We start from the raw sequence: 15,904 nt of genomic DNA, 5'->3' as shown, positions 1-15,904 counted from the left end.
AAAGCGATTCTGCGAAGCCATGTGAACACTTCTGCTTCCCAGGCACAGAGAAGGTGCTAGCAAGGAATTCTCTGCCTGCCTTTCCTCAGTGCTCTGCAAGCTCTCCAGGACAACATAAAATCTGGGGCTCTGTGCTTTCTTTTGTTCTGAACAAGTGTTAGTGTTTTCTGCAGAAAAGCGATTCTGCGAAGTAATGTGAACACTTCTGCTTCCCAGGCACAGAGAAGGTGCTAGCAGGGAATTCCCTGCCTGCCTTTCCCCAGTGCTCTGCAAGCTCTCCAGGACAACATAAAATCTGGGGCTCTGTGCTTTCTTTCCTTCTGAACAAGTGTTAGTGTTTTCTGCACAAAAGCGATTCTGCGAAGCAATGTGAACACTTCTGCTTCCCAGGCACAGAGAAGGTACTAGCAGGGAATTCTCTGCCTGCCTTTCCCCAGTGCTATGCAAGCTCTCCAGAAGAACAGCAAATCTGGGGCTCTGTGCTTTCTTTTGTTCTGAACAAGTGTTAGTGTTTTCTGCACAAAGGCGATTCTGCGAAGCAATGTGAACACTTCTGCTTCCCAGGCACAGAGAAGGTGCTAGCAGGGAATTCTCTGCCTGCCTTTCCTCAGTGCTCTGCAAGCTCTACAGTACAACATAAAATCTGGGGCTCTGTGCTTTCTTTTGTTCTGAACAAGTGTTAGTGTTTTCTGCACAAAGGCGATTCTTGCGAAGCAATGTGAACACTTCTGCTTCCCAGGCACAGAGAAGGTGCTAGCAGGGAATTCTCTGCCTGCCTTTCCCCAGTGCTCTGCAAGCTCTCCAGGACAACATAAAATCTGGGGCTCTGTGCTTTCTTTCCTTCTGAACAAGTGTTTCTGTTTTCTGCACAAAAGCGATTCTGCGAAGCCATGTGAACACTTCTGCTTCCCAGGCACAGAGAAGGTGCTAGCAAGGAATTCTCTGCCTGCCTTTCCTCAGTGCTCTGCAAGCTCTCCAGGACAACATAAAATCTGGGGCTCTGTGCTTTCTTTTGTTCTGAACAAGTGTTAGTGTTTTCTGCACAAAGGCGATTCTGCGAAGCAATGTGAACACTTCTGCTTCCCAGGCACAGAGAAGGTGCTAGCAGGGAATTCTCTGCCTGCCTTTCCCCAGTGCTCTGCAAGCTCTCCAGGACAACATAAAATCTGGGGCTCTGTGCTTTCTTTCGTTCTGAACAAGTGTTAGTGTTTTCTGCACAAAGGCGATTCTGCGAAGCAATGTGAACACTTCTGCTTCCCAGGCACAGAGAAGGTGCTAGCAGGGAATTCTCTGCCTGCCTTTCCCCAGTGCTCTGCAAGCTCTCCAGGACAACATAAAATCTGGGGCTCTGTGCTTTCTTTCCTTCTGAACAAGTGTTAGTGTTTTCTGCACAAAAACGATTCTGCGAAGCAATGTGAACACTTCTGCTTCCCAGGCACAGAGAAGGTGCTAGCAGGGAATTCTCTGCCTGCCTTTCCCCAGTGCTATGCAAGCTCTCCAGAAGAACAGCAAATCTGGGGCTCTGTGCTTTCTTTTGTTCTGAATAAGTGTTAGTGTTTTCTGCAGAAAAGCGATTCTGCGAAGCAATGTAAACACTTCTGCTTCCCAGGCACAGAGAAAGTGCTAGCAGGGAATTCTCTGCCTGCCTTTCCCCAGTGCTCTGCAAGCTCTCCAGGACAACATAAAATCTGGGGCTCTGTGCTTTCTTTTGTTCTGAACAAGTGTTAGTGTTTTCTGCACAAAGGCGATTCTGCGAAACAATGTGAACACTTCTGCTTCCCAGGCACAGAGAAGGTGCTAGCAGGGAATTCTCTGCCTGCCTTTCCCCAGTGCTCTGCAAGCTCTCCAGGACAACATAAAATCTGGGGCTCTGTGCTTTCTTTTGTTCTGAACAAGTGTTAGTGTTTTCTGCACAAAGGCGATTCTGCGAAGCAATGTGAACACTTCTGCTTCCCAGGCACAGAGAAGGTGCTAGCAGGGAATTCTCTGCCTGCCTTTCCCCAGTGCTCTGCAAGCTCTCCAGGACAACATAAAATCTGGGGCTCTGTGCTTTCTTTCCTTCTGAGCAAGTGTTACTGTTTTCTGCACAAAAGCGATTCTGCGAAGCAATGTGAACACTTCTGCTTCCCAGGCACAGAGAAGGTACTAGCAGAGAATTCTCTGCCTGCCTTTCCCCAGTGCTATGCAAGCTCTCCAGAAGAACAGCAAATCTGGGGCTCTGTGCTTTCTTTAGTTCTGAACAAGTGTTAGTGTTTTCTGCACAAAAGCGATTCTGCGAAGCAATGTGAACACTTCGGCTTCCCAGGCACAGAGAAGGTGCTAGCAGGGAATTCCCTGCCTGCCTTTCCCCAGTGCTCTGCAAGCTCTCCAGGACAACATAGAATCTGGGGCTCTGTGCTTTCTTTTGTTCTGAACAAGTGTTAGTGTTTTCTGCACAAAGGCGATTCTGCGAAGCAATGTGAACACTTCTGCTTCCCAGGCACAGAGAAGGTGCTAGCAGGGAATTCTCTGCCTGCCTTTCCCCAGTGCTCTGCAAGCTCTCCAGGACAACATAAAATCTCGGCTCTGTGCTTTCTTTTGTTCTGAACAAGTGTTAGTGTTTTCTGCACAAAGGCGATTCTGCGAAGCAATGTGAACACTTCTGCTTCCCAGGCACAGAGAAGGTGCTAGCAAGGAATTCTCTGCCTGCCTTTCCCCAGTGCTCTGCAAGCTCTACAGGACAACATAAAATCTGGGGCTCTGTGCTTTCTTTTGTTCTGAACAAGTGTTAGTGTTTTCTGCAGAAAAGCGATTCTGCGAAGTAATGTGAACACTTCTGCTTCCCAGGCACAGAGAAGGTGCTACTAGGGTATTCTCTGCCTGCCTTTCCCCAGTGCTCTGCAAGCTCTCCAGGACAACATAAAATCTCGGCTCTGTGCTTTCTTTTGTTCTGAACAAGTGTTAGTGTTTTCTGCACAAAGGCGATTCTGCGAAGCAATGTGAACACTTCTGCTTCCCAGGCACAGAGAAGGTGCTAGCAGGGAATTCTCTGCCTGCCTTTCCCCAGTGCTCTGCAAGCTCTCCAGGACAACATAAAATCTGGGGCTCTGTGCTTTCTTTCCTTCTGAACAAGTGTTAGTGTTTTCTGCAGAAAAGCGATTCTGCGAAGCAATGTGAACACTTCTGCTTCCCAGGCACAGAGAAGGTACTAGCAGGGAATTCTCTGCCTGCCTTTCCCCAGTGCTATGCAAGCTCTCCAGAAGAACAGCAAATCTGGGGCTCTGTGCTTTCTTTAGTTCTGAACAATTCTTAGTGTTTTCTGCACAAAAGCGATTCTGCGAAGCAATGTAAACACTTCTGCTTCCCAGGCACAGAGAAGGTGCTAGCAGGGAATTCTCTGCCTGCCTTTCCTCAGTACTCTGCAAGCTCTCCAGGACAACATAAAATCTGGGGCTCTGTGCTTTCTTTTGTTCTGAACAAGTGTTAGTGTTTTCTGCACAAAGGCGAATCTGCGAAGCAATGTGAACACTTCTGCTTCCCAGGCACAGAGAAGGTGCTAGCAGGGAATTCTCTGCCTGCCTTTCCCCAGTGCTCTGCAAGCTCTACAGGACAACATAAAATCTGGGGCTCTGTGCTTTCTTTTGTTCTGAACAACTGTTAGTGTTTTCTGCACAAAGGCGATTCTGCGAAGCAATGTGAACACTTCTGCTTCCCAGGCACAGAGAAGGTGCTAGCAGGGAATTCTCTGCCTGCCTTTCCCCAGTGCTCTGCAAGCTCTCCAGGACAACATAAAATCTGGGGCTCTGTGCTTTCTTTCCTTCTGAACAAGTGTTAGTGTTTTCTGCACAAAGGCGATTCTGCGAAGCAATGTGAACACTTCTGCTTCCCAGGCACAGAGAAGGTGCTAGCAGGGAATTCTCTGCCTGCCTTTCCCCAGTGCTCTGCAAGCTCTCCAGGACAACATAAAATCTGGGGCTCTGTGCTTTCTTTTGTTCTGAACAAGTGTTAGTGTTTTCTGCACAAAGGCGATTCTGCGAAGCAATGTGAACACTTCTGCTTCCCAGGCACAGAGAAGGCGCTAGCAGGGAATTCTCTGCCTGCCTTTCCCCAGTGCTCTGCAAGCTCTCCAGGACAACATAAAATCTGGGGCTCTGTGCTTTCTTTCCTTCTGAGCAAGTTTTACTGTTTTCTGCACAAAAGCGATTCTGCGAAGCAATGTGAACACTTCTGCTTCCCAGGCACAGAGAAGGTACTAGCAGAGAATTCTCTGCCTGCCTTTCCCCAGTGCTATGCAAGCTCTCCAGAAGAACAGCAAATCTGGGGCTCTGTGCTTTCTTTAGTTCTGAACTATTGTTAGTGTTTTCTGCACAAAAGCGATTCTGCGAAGCAATGTGAACACTTCTGCTTCCCAGGCACAGAGAAGGTGCTAGCAGGGAATTCCCTGCCTGCCTTTCCCCAGTGCTCTGCAAGCTCTCCAGGACAACATAGAATCTGGGGCTCTGTGCTTTCTTTTGTTCTGAACAAGTGTTAGTGTTTTCTGCACAAAGGCGATTCTGCGAAGCAATGTGAACACTTCTGCTTCCCAGGCACAGAGAAGGTGCTAGCAGGGAATTCTCTGCCTGCCTTTCCCCAGTGCTCTGCAAGCTCTCCAGGACAACATAAAATCTCGGCTCTGTGCTTTCTTTTGTTCTGAACAAGTGTTACTGTTTTCTGCACAAAAGCGATTCTGCGAAGCCATGTGAAAACTTCTGCTTCCCAGGCACAGAGAAGGTGCTAGCAAGGAATTCTCTGCCTGCCTTTCCTCAGTGCTCTGCAAGCTCTCCAGGACAACATAAAATCTGGGGCTCTGTGCTTTCTTTTGTTCTGAACAAGTGTTAGTGTTTTCTGCAGAAAAGCGATTCTGCGAAGTAATGTGAACACTTCTGCTTCCCAGGCACAGAGAAGGTGCTAGCAGGGAATTCTCTGCCTGCCTTTCCCCAGTGCTCTGCAAGCTCTCCAGGACAACATAAAATCTGGGGCTCTGTGCTTTCTTTCCTTCTGAACAAGTGTTAGTGTTTTCTGCAGAAAAGCGATTCTGCGAAGCAATGTGAACACTTCTGCTTCCCAGGCACAGAGAAGGTACTAGCAGGGAATTCTCTGCCTGCCTTTCCCCAGTGCTATGCAAGCTCTCCAGAAGAACAGCAAATCTGGGGCTCTGTGTTTTCTTTAGTTCTGAACAATTCTTAGTGTTTCCTGCACAAAAGCGATTCTGCGAAGCAATGTAAACACTTCTGCTTCCCAGGCACAGAGAAGGTGCTAGCAGGGAATTCTCTGCCTGCCTTTCCTCAGTACTCTGCAAGCTCTCCAGGATAACATAGAATCTGGGGCTCTGTGCTTTCTTTTGTTCTGAACAATTGTTAGTGTTTTCTGCACAAAGGCGATTCTGCGAAGCAATGTGAACACTTCTGCTTCCCAGGCACAGAGAAGGTGCTAGCAGGGAATTCTCTGCCTGCCTTTCCCCAGTGCTCTGCAAGCTCTACAGTACAACATAAAATCTGGGGCTCTGTGCTTTCTTTTGTTCTGAACAAGTGTTAGTGTTTTCTGCAGAAAAGCGATTCTGCGAAGCAATGTGAATATTTCTGCTTCCCAGGCACAGAGAAGGTGCTAGCAGGGAATTCTCTGCCTGCCTTTCCCCAGTGCTCTGCAAGCTCTCCAGGACAACATAAAATCTAGGGCTCTGTGCTTTCTTTTGTTCTGAACAAGTGTTACTGTTTTCTGCACAAAAGCGATTCTGCGAAGCAATGTGAACACTTCTGCTTCCCAGGCACAGAGAAGGTACTAGCAGGGAATTCTCTGCCTGCCTTTCCGCAGTACTATGCAAGCTCTCCAGAAGAACAGCAAATCTGGGGCTCTGTGCTTTCTTTTGTTCTGAACAAGTGTTAGTGTTTTCTGCAGAAAAGCGATTCTGCGAAGCAATGTAAACACTTCTGCTTCCCAGGCACAGAGAAAGTGCTAGCAGGGAATTCCCTGCCTGCCTTTCCCCAGTGCTCTGCAAGCTCTCCAGGACAACATAAAATCTGGGGCTCTGTGCTTTCTTTTGTTCTGAACAAGTGTTAGTGTTTTCTGCACAAAGGCGATTCTGCGAAGTAATGTGAACACTTCTGCTTCCCAGGCACAGAGAAGGTGCTAGCAAGGAATTCTCTGCCTGCCTCTCCCCAGTGCTCTGCAAGCTCTCCAGAAGAGCAGCAATTCTGGGGCTCTGTGCTTTCTTTTGTTCTGAACAAGTGTTAGTGTTTTCTGCACAAAGGCGATTCTGCGAAGCAATGTGAACACTTCTGCTTCCCAGGCACAGAGAAGGAGCTAGCAGGGAAATCTCTCCCTGCCTTTCCCCAGTGCTCTGCAAGCTCTCCAGAACAGCAGCAATTCTGGGGCTCTGTGCTTTCTTTTGTTCTGAACAAGTGTTAGTGTTTTCTGCAGAAAAGCGATTCTGCGAAGCAATGTGAACACTTCTGCTTCCCAGGCACAGAGAAGGTGCTAGCAAGGAATTCTCTGCCTGCCTTTCCTCAGTGCTCTGCAAGCTCTCCAGGACAACATAAAATCTGGGGCTCTGTGCTTTCTTTTGTTCTGAACAAGTGTTAGTGTTTTCTGCAGAAAAGCGATTCTGCGAAGCAATGTGAACACTTCTGCTTCCCAGGCACAGAGAAGGTGCTAGCAGGGAATTCTCTGCCTGCCTTTCCCCAGTGCTCTGCAAGCTCTCCAGGACAACATAAAATCTGGGGCTCTGTGCTTTCTTTGTTCTGAACAACTGTTAGTATTTTCTGCACAAAGGCGATTCTGCGAAGCAATGTGAATACTTCTGCTTCCCAGGCACAGAGAAGGTGCTAGCAGGGAATTCTCTGCCTGCATTTCCCCAGTGCTCTGCAAGCTCTACAGGACAACATAAAATCTGGGGCTCTGTGCTTTCTTTTGTTCTGAACAAGTGTTAGTGTTTTCTGCACAAAGGCGATTCTGCGAAGCAATGTGAACACTTCTGCTTCCCAGGCACACAGAAGGTGCTAGCAGGGAATTCTGTGCCTGCCTTTCCCCAGTGCTCTGCAAGCTCTCCAGGACAACATAAAATCTGGGGCTCTGTGCTTTCTTTCCTTCTGAACAAGTGTTAGTGTTTTCTGCAGAAAAGCGATTCTGCGAAGCAATGTGAACACTTCTGCTTCCCAGGCACAGAGAAGGTACTAGCAGGGAATTCTCTGCCTGCCTTTCCCCAGTGCTATGCAAGCTCTCCAGAAGAACAGCAAATCTGGGGCTCTGTGCTTTCTTTAGTTCTGAACAATTCTTAGTGTTTTCTGCACAAAAGCGATTCTGCGAAGCAATGTAAACACTTCTGCTTCCCAGGCACAGAGAAGGTGCTAGCAGGGAATTCTCTGCCTGCCTTTCCTCAGTACTCTGCAAGCTCTCCAGGACAACATAAAATCTGGGGCTCTGTGCTTTCTTTTGTTCTGAACAAGTGTTAGTGTTTTCTGCACAAAGGCGAATCTGCGAAGCAATGTGAACACTTCTGCTTCCCAGGCACAGAGAAGGTGCTAGCAGGGAATTCTCTGCCTGCCTTTCCCCAGTGCTCTGCAAGCTCTACAGGACAACATAAAATCTGGGGCTCTGTGCTTTCTTTCCTTCTGAACAAGTGTTAGTGTTTTCTGCACAAAGGCGATTCTGCGAAGCAATGTGAACACTTCTGCTTCCCAGGCACAGAGAAGGTGCTAGCAGGGAATTCTCTGCCTGCCTTTCCCCAGTGCTCTGCAAGCTCTCCAGGACAACATAAAATCTGGGGCTCTGTGCTTTCTTTCCTTCTGAACAAGTGTTACTGTTTTCTGCACAAAAACGATTCTGCGAAGCAATGTGAACACTTCTGCTTCCCAGGCACAGAGAAGGTGCTAGCAGGGAATTCTCTGCCTGCCTTTCCCCAGTGCTATGCAAGCTCTCCAGAAGAACAGCAAATCTGGGGCTCTGTGCTTTCTTTTGTTCTGAATAAGTGTTAGTGTTTTCTGCAGAAAAGCGATTCTGCGAAGCAATGTGAACACTTCTGCTTCCCAGGCACAGAGAAAGTGCTAGCAGGGAATTCTCTGCCTGCCTTTCCCCAGTGCTCTGCAAGCTCTCCAGGACAACATAAAATCTGGGGCTCTGTGCTTTCTTTTGTTCTGAACAAGTGTTAGTGTTTTCTGCACAAAGGCGATTCTGCGAAGCAATGTGAACACTTCTGCTTCCCAGGCACAGAGAAGGTGCTAGCAGGGAATTCTCTGCCTGCCTTTCCCCAGTGCTCTGCAAGCTCTCCAGGACAACATAAAATCTGGGGCTCTGTGCTTTCTTTTGTTCTGAACAAGTGTTAGTGTTTTCTGCACAAAGGCGATTCTGCGAAGCAATGTGAACACTTCTGCTTCCCAGGCACAGAGAAGGCGCTAGCAGGGAATTCTCTGCCTGCCTTTCCCCAGTGCTCTGCAAGCTCTCCAGGACAACATAAAATCTGGGGCTCTGTGCTTTCTTTCCTTCTGAGCAAGTTTTACTGTTTTCTGCACAAAAGCGATTCTGCGAAGCAATGTGAACACTTCTGCTTCCCAGGCACAGAGAAGGTACTAGCAGAGAATTCTCTGCCTGCCTTTCCCCAGTGCTATGCAAGCTCTCCAGAAGAACAGCAAATCTGGGGCTCTGTGCTTTCTTTAGTTCTGAACTATTGTTAGTGTTTTCTGCACAAAAGCGATTCTGCGAAGCAATGTGAACACTTCTGCTTCCCAGGCACAGAGAAGGTGCTAGCAGGGAATTCTCTGCCTGCCTTTCCCCAGTGCTCTGCAAGCTCTCCAGGACAACATAGAATCTGGGGCTCTGTGCTTTCTTTTGTTCTGAACAAGTGTTAGTGTTTTCTGCACAAAGGCGATTCTGCGAAGCAATGTGAACACTTCTGCTTCCCAGGCACAGAGAAGGTGCTAGCAGGGAATTCTCTGCCTGCCTTTCCCCAGTGCTCTGCAAGCTCTCCAGGACAACATAAAATCTCGGCTCTGTGCTTTCTTTTGTTCTGAACAAGTGTTACTGTTTTCTGCACAAAAGCGATTCTGCGAAGCCATGTGAAAACTTCTGCTTCCCAGGCACAGAGAAGGTGCTAGCAAGGAATTCTCTGCCTGCCTTTCCCCAGTGCTCTGCAAGCTCTCCAGGACAACATAAAATCTGGGGCTCTGTGCTTTCTTTTGTTCTGAACAAGTGTTAGTGTTTTCTGCAGAAAAGCGATTCTGCGAAGTAATGTGAACACTTCTGCTTCCCAGGCACAGAGAAGGTGCTAGCAGGGAATTCTCTGCCTGCCTTTCCCCAGTGCTCTGCAAGCTCTCCAGGACAACATAAAATCTGGGGCTCTGTGCTTTCTTTCCTTCTGAACAAGTGTTAGTGTTTTCTGCAGAAAAGCGATTCTGCGAAGCAATGTGAACACTTCTGCTTCCCAGGCACAGAGAAGGTACTAGCAGGGAATTCTCTGCCTGCCTTTCCCCAGTGCTATGCAAGCTCTCCAGAAGAACAGCAAATCTGGGGCTCTGTGCTTTCTTTAGTTCTGAAGAATTCTTAGTGTTTTCTGCACAAAAGCGATTCTGCGAAGCAATGTAAACACTTCTGCTTCCCAGGCACAGAGAAGGTGCTAGCAGGGAATTCTCTGCCTGCCTTTCCTCAGTACTCTGCAAGCTCTCCAGGATAACATAGAATCTGGGGCTCTGTGCTTTCTTTTGTTCTGAACAATTGTTAGTGTTTTCTGCACAAAGGCGATTCTGCGAAGCAATGTGAACACTTCTGCTTCCCAGGCACAGAGAAGGTGCTAGCAGGGAATTCTCTGCCTGCCTTTCCCCAGTGCTCTGCAAGCTCTACAGTACAACATAAAATCTGGGGCTCTGTGCTTTCTTTTGTTCTGAACAAGTGTTAGTGTTTTCTGCAGAAAAGCGATTCTGCGAAGCAATGTGAATATTTCTGCTTCCCAGGCACAGAGAAGGTGCTAGCAGGGAATTCTCTGCCTGCCTTTCCCCAGTGCTCTGCAAGCTCTCCAGGACAACATAAAATCTAGGGCTCTGTGCTTTCTTTTGTTCTGAACAAGTGTTACTGTTTTCTGCACAAAAGCGATTCTGCGAAGCAATGTGAACACTTCTGCTTCCCAGGCACAGAGAAGGTACTAGCAGGGAATTCTCTGCCTGCCTTTCCGCAGTACTATGCAAGCTCTCCAGAAGAACAGCAAATCTGGGGCTCTGTGCTTTCTTTTGTTCTGAACAAGTGTTAGTGTTTTCTGCAGAAAAGCGATTCTGCGAAGCAATGTAAACACTTCTGCTTCCCAGGCACAGAGAAAGTGCTAGCAGGGAATTCCCTGCCTGCCTTTCCCCAGTGCTCTGCAAGCTCTCCAGGACAACATAAAATCTGGGGCTCTGTGCTTTCTTTTGTTCTGAACAAGTGTTAGTGTTTTCTGCACAAAGGCGATTCTGCCAAGCAATGTGAACACTTCTGCTTCCCAGGCACAGAGAAGGTGCTAGCAGGGAATTCTCTGCCTGCCTTTCCCCAGTGCTCTGCAAGCTCTACAGGACAACATAAAATCTGGGGCTCTGTGCTTTCTTTTGTTCTGAACAAGTGTTAGTGTTTTCTGCACAAAAGCGATTCTGCGAAGCAATGTGAAAACTTCTGCTTCCCAGGCACAGAGAAGGTGCTAGCAAGGAATTCTCTGCCTGCCTTTCCTCAGTGCTCTGCAAGCTCTCCAGGACAACATAAAATCTGGGGCTCTGTGCTTTCTTTTGTTCTGAACAAGTGTTAGTGTTTTCTGCAGAAAAGCGATTCTGCGAAGTAATGTGAACACTTCTGCTTCCCAGGCACAGAGAAGGTGCTAGCAAGGAATTCTCTGCCTGCCTCTCCCCAGTGCTCTGCAAGCTCTCCAGGACAACATAAAATCTGGGGCTCTGTGCTTTCTTTTGTTCTGAACAAGTGTTAGTGTTTTCTGCACAAAGGCGATTCTGCGAAGCAATGTGAACACTTCTGCTTCCCAGGCACAGAGAAGGAGCTAGCAGGGAAATCTCTCCCTGCCTTTCCCCAGTGCTCTGCAAGCTCTCCAGAACAGCAGCAATTCTGGGGCTCTGTGCTTTCTTTTGTTCTGAACAAGTGTTAGTGTTTTCTGCAGAAAAGCGATTCTGCGAAGCAATGTGAACACTTCTGCTTCCCAGGCACAGAGAAGGTGCTAGCAAGGAATTCTCTGCCTGCCTTTCCTCAGTGCTCTGCAAGCTCTCCAGGACAACATAAAATCTGGGGCTCTGTGCTTTCTTTTGTTCTGAACAAGTGTTAGTGTTTTCTGCAGAAAAGCGATTCTGCGAAGCAATGTGAACACTTCTGCTTCCCAGGCACAGAGAAGGTGCTAGCAGGGAATTCTCTGCCTGCCTTTCCCCAGTGCTCTGCAAGCTCTCCAGGACAACATAAAATCTGGGGCTCTGTGCTTTCTTTGTTCTGAACAACTGTTAGTATTTTCTGCACAAAGGCGATTCTGCGAAGCAATGTGAATACTTCTGCTTCCCAGGCACAGAGAAGGTGCTAGCAGGGAATTCTCTGCCTGCATTTCCCCAGTGCTCTGCAAGCTCTACAGGACAACATAAAATCTGGGGCTCTGTGCTTTCTTTTGTTCTGAACAAGTGTTAGTGTTTTCTGCACAAAGGCGATTCTGCGAAGCAATGTGAACACTTCTGCTTCCCAGGCACACAGAAGGTGCTAGCAGGGAATTCTGTGCCTGCCTTTCCCCAGTGCTCTGCAAGCTCTCCAGGACAACATAAAATCTGGGGCTCTGTGCTTTCTTTTGTTCTGAACAAGTGTTAGTGTTTTCTGCACAAAGGCGATTCTGCGAAGCAATGTGAACACTTCTGCTTCCCAGGCACAGAGAAAGTACTAGCAGAGAATTCTCTGCCTGCCTTTCCCCAGTGCTCTGCAAGCTCTCCAGAAGAACAGCAAATCTGGGGCTCTGTGCTTTCTTTTGTTCTGAACAAGTGTTAGTGTTTTCTGCAGAAAAGCGATTCTGCGAAGCAATGTGAACACTTCTGCTTCCCAGGCACAGAGAAGGTGCTAGCAAGGAATTCTCTGCCTGCCTTTCCCCAGTGCTCTGCAAGCTCTCCAGGACAACATAAAATCTGGGGCTCTGTGCTTTCTTTTGTTCTGAACAAGTGTTAGTGTTTTCTGCAGAAAAGCGATTCTGCGAAGTAATGTAAACACTTCTGCTTCCCAGGCACAGAGAAGGTGCTAGCAGGGAATTCTCTGCCTGCCTTTCCCCAGTGCTCTGCAAGCTCTACAGTACAACATAAAATCTGGGGCTCTGTGCTTTCTTTTGTTCTGAACAAGTGTTAGTGTTTTCTGCAGAAAAGCGATTCTGCGAAGCAATGTGAACACTTCTGCTTCCAAGGCACAGAGAAGGTACTAGCAGGGAATTCTCTGCCTGCCTTTCCCCAGTGCTATGCAAGCTCTCCAGAAGAACAGCAAATCTGGGGCTCTGTGCTTTCTTTAGTTCTGAACAATTCTTAGTGTTTTCTGCACAAAGGCGATTCTGCGAAGCAATGTGAACACTTCTGCTTCCCAGGCACAGAGAAGGTGCTAGCAGGGAATTCTCTGCCTGCCTTTCCCCAGTGCTCTGCAAGCTCTACAGTACAACATAAAATCTGGGGCTCTGTGCTTTCTTTTGTTCTGAACAAGTGTTAGTGTTTTCTGCAGAAAAGCGATTCTGCGAAGCAATGTGAATATTTCTGCTTCCCAGGCACAGAGAAGGTGCTAGCAGGGAATTCTCTGCCTGCCTTTCCCCAGTGCTCTGCAAGCTCTCCAGGACAACATAAAATCTAGGGCTCTGTGCTTTCTTTTGTTCTGAACAAGTGTTACTGTTTTCTGCACAAAAGCGATTCTGCGAAGCAATGTGAACACTTCTGCTTCCCAGGCACAGAGAAGGTACTAGCAGGGAATTCTCTGCCTGCCTTTCCGCAGTACTATGCAAGCTCTCCAGAAGAACAGCAAATCTGGGGCTCTGTGCTTTCTTTTGTTCTGAACAAGTGTTAGTGTTTTCTGCAGAAAAGCGATTCTGCGAAGCAATGTAAACACTTCTGCTTCCCAGGCACAGAGAAAGTGCTAGCAGGGAATTCCCTGCCTGCCTTTCCCCAGTGCTCTGCAAGCTCTCCAGGACAACATAAAATCTGGGGCTCTGTGCTTTCTTTTGTTCTGAACAAGTGTTAGTGTTTTCTGCACAAAGGCGATTCTGCGAAGCAATGTGAACACTTCTGCTTCCCAGGCACAGAGAAGGTGCTAGCAGGGAATTCTCTGCCTGCCTTTCCCCAGTGCTCTGCAAGCTCTACAGGACAACATAAAATCTGGGGCTCTGTGCTTTCTTTTGTTCTGAACAAGTGTTAGTGTTTTCTGCAGAAAAGCGATTCTGCGAAGCAATGTGAAAACTTCTGCTTCCCAGGCACAGAGAAGGTGCTAGCAAGGAATTCTCTGCCTGCCTTTCCTCAGTGCTCTGCAAGCTCTCCAGGACAACATAAAATCTGGGGCTCTGTGCTTTCTTTTGTTCTGAACAAGTGTTAGTGTTTTCTGCACAAAAGCGATTCTGCGAAGTAATGTGAACACTTCTGCTTCCCAGGCACAGAGAAGGTGCTAGCAAGGAATTCTCTGCCTGCCTCTCCCCAGTGCTCTGCAAGCTCTCCAGAAGAGCAGCAATTCTGGGGCTCTGTGCTTTCTTTTGTTCTGAACAAGTGTTAGTGTTTTCTGCACAAAGGCGATTCTGCGAAGCAATGTGAACACTTCTGCTTCCCAGGCACAGAGAAGGAGCTAGCAGGGAAATCTCTCCCTGCCTTTCCCCAGTGCTCTGCAAGCTCTCCAGAACAGCAGCAATTCTGGGGCTCTGTGCTTTCTTTTGTTCTGAACAAGTGTTAGTGTTTTCTGCAGAAAAGCGATTCTGCGAAGCAATGTGAACACTTCTGCTTCCCAGGCACAGAGAAGGTGCTAGCAAGGAATTCTCTGCCTGCCTTTCCTCAGTGCTCTGCAAGCTCTCCAGGACAACATAAAATCTGGGGCTCTGTGCTTTCTTTTGTTCTGAACAAGTGTTAGTGTTTTCTGCACAAAAGCGATTCTGCGAAGCAATGTGAACACTTCTGCTTCCCAGGCACAGAGAAGGTGCTAGCAGGGAATTCTCTGCCTGCCTTTCCCCAGTGCTCTGCAAGCTCTCCAGGACAACATAAAATCTGGGGCTCTGTGCTTTCTTTGTTCTGAACAACTGTTAGTATTTTCTGCACAAAGGCGATTCTGCGAAGCAATGTGAATACTTCTGCTTCCCAGGCACAGAGAAGGTGCTAGCAGGGAATTCTCTGCCTGCATTTCCCCAGTGCTCTGCAAGCTCTACAGGACAACATAAAATCTGGGGCTCTGTGCTTTCTTTTGTTCTGAACAAGTGTTAGTGTTTTCTGCACAAAGGCGATTCTGCGAAGCAATGTGAACACTTCTGCTTCCCAGGCACACAGAAGGTGCTAGCAGGGAATTCTGTGCCTGCCTTTCCCCAGTGCTCTGCAAGCTCTCCAGGACAACATAAAATCTGGGGCTCTGTGCTTTCTTTTGTTCTGAACAAGTGTTAGTGTTTTCTGCACAAAGGCGATTCTGCGAAGCAATGTGAACACTTCTGCTTCCCAGGCACAGAGAAAGTACTAGCAGAGAATTCTCTGCCTGCCTTTCCCCAGTGCTCTGCAAGCTCTCCAGAAGAACAGCAAATCTGGGGCTCTGTGCTTTCTTTTGTTCTGAACAAGTGTTAGTGTTTTCTGCAGAAAAGCGATTCTGCGAAGCAATGTGAACACTTCTGCTTCCCAGGCACAGAGAAGGTGCTAGCAGGGAATTCTCTGCCTGCCTTTCCCCAGTGCTCTGCAAGCTCTACAGGACAACATAGAATCTGGGGCTCTGTGCTTTCTTTTGTTCTGAACAAGTGTTAGTGTTTTCTGCACAAAGGCGATTCTGCGAAGCAATGTGAACACTTCTGCTTCCCAGGCACACAGAAGGTGCTAGCAGGGAATTCTCTGCCTGCCTTTCCCCAGTGCTCTGCAAGCTCTACAGGACAACATAAAATCTGGGGCTCTGTGCTTTCTTTTGTTCTGAACAAGTGTTAGTGTTTTCTGCAGAAAAGCGATTCTGCGAAGCAATGTGAACACTTCTGCTTCCCAGGCACAGAGAAGGTGCTAGCAAGGAATTCTCTGCCTGCCTTTCCTCAGTGCTCTGCAAGCTCTCCAGGACAACATAAAATCTGGGGCTCTGTGCTTTCTTTTGTTCTGAACAAGTGTTAGTGTTTTCTGCAGAAAAGCGATTCTGCGAAGTAATGTAAACACTTCTGCTTCCCAGGCACAGAGAAGGTGCTAGCAGGGAATTCTCTGCCTGCCTTTCCCCAGTGCTCTGCAAGCTCTCCAGAACAGCAGCAAATCTGGGGCTCTGTGCTTTCTTTTGTTCTGAACAAGTGTTAGTGTTTTCTGCACAAAGGCGATTCTGCGAAGCAATGTGAACATTTCTGCTTCCCAGGCACAGAGAAGGTGCTAGCAGGGAATTCTCTGCCTCCCTTTCCCCAGTGTTCTGCAAGCTCTCCAGGACAACATAGAATCCGGGGCTCTGTGCTTTCTTTCCTTCTGAACAAGTGTTACTGTTTTCTGCACAAAAGCGATTCTGCGAAGCAATGTGAACACTTCTGCTTCCCAGGCACAGAGAAGGTGCTAGCAGGGAATTCTCTGCCTGCCTTTCCCCAGTGCTCTGCAAGCTCTACAGTACAACATAAAATCTGGGGCTCTGTGCTTTCTTTTGTTCTGAACAAGTGTTAGTGTTTTCTGCAGAAAAGCGATTCTGCGAAGCAATGTGAACACTTCTGCTTCCCAGGCACAGAGAAGGTGCTAGCAAGGAATTCTCTGCC

This window comes from Strix aluco, chromosome 12 (assembly GCF_031877795.1).
Source record: "Strix aluco isolate bStrAlu1 chromosome 12, bStrAlu1.hap1, whole genome shotgun sequence".
Lineage (NCBI taxonomy): Eukaryota > Metazoa > Chordata > Aves > Strigiformes > Strigidae > Strix > Strix aluco.
Note: the sequence above shows the minus strand (reverse complement) of the source record.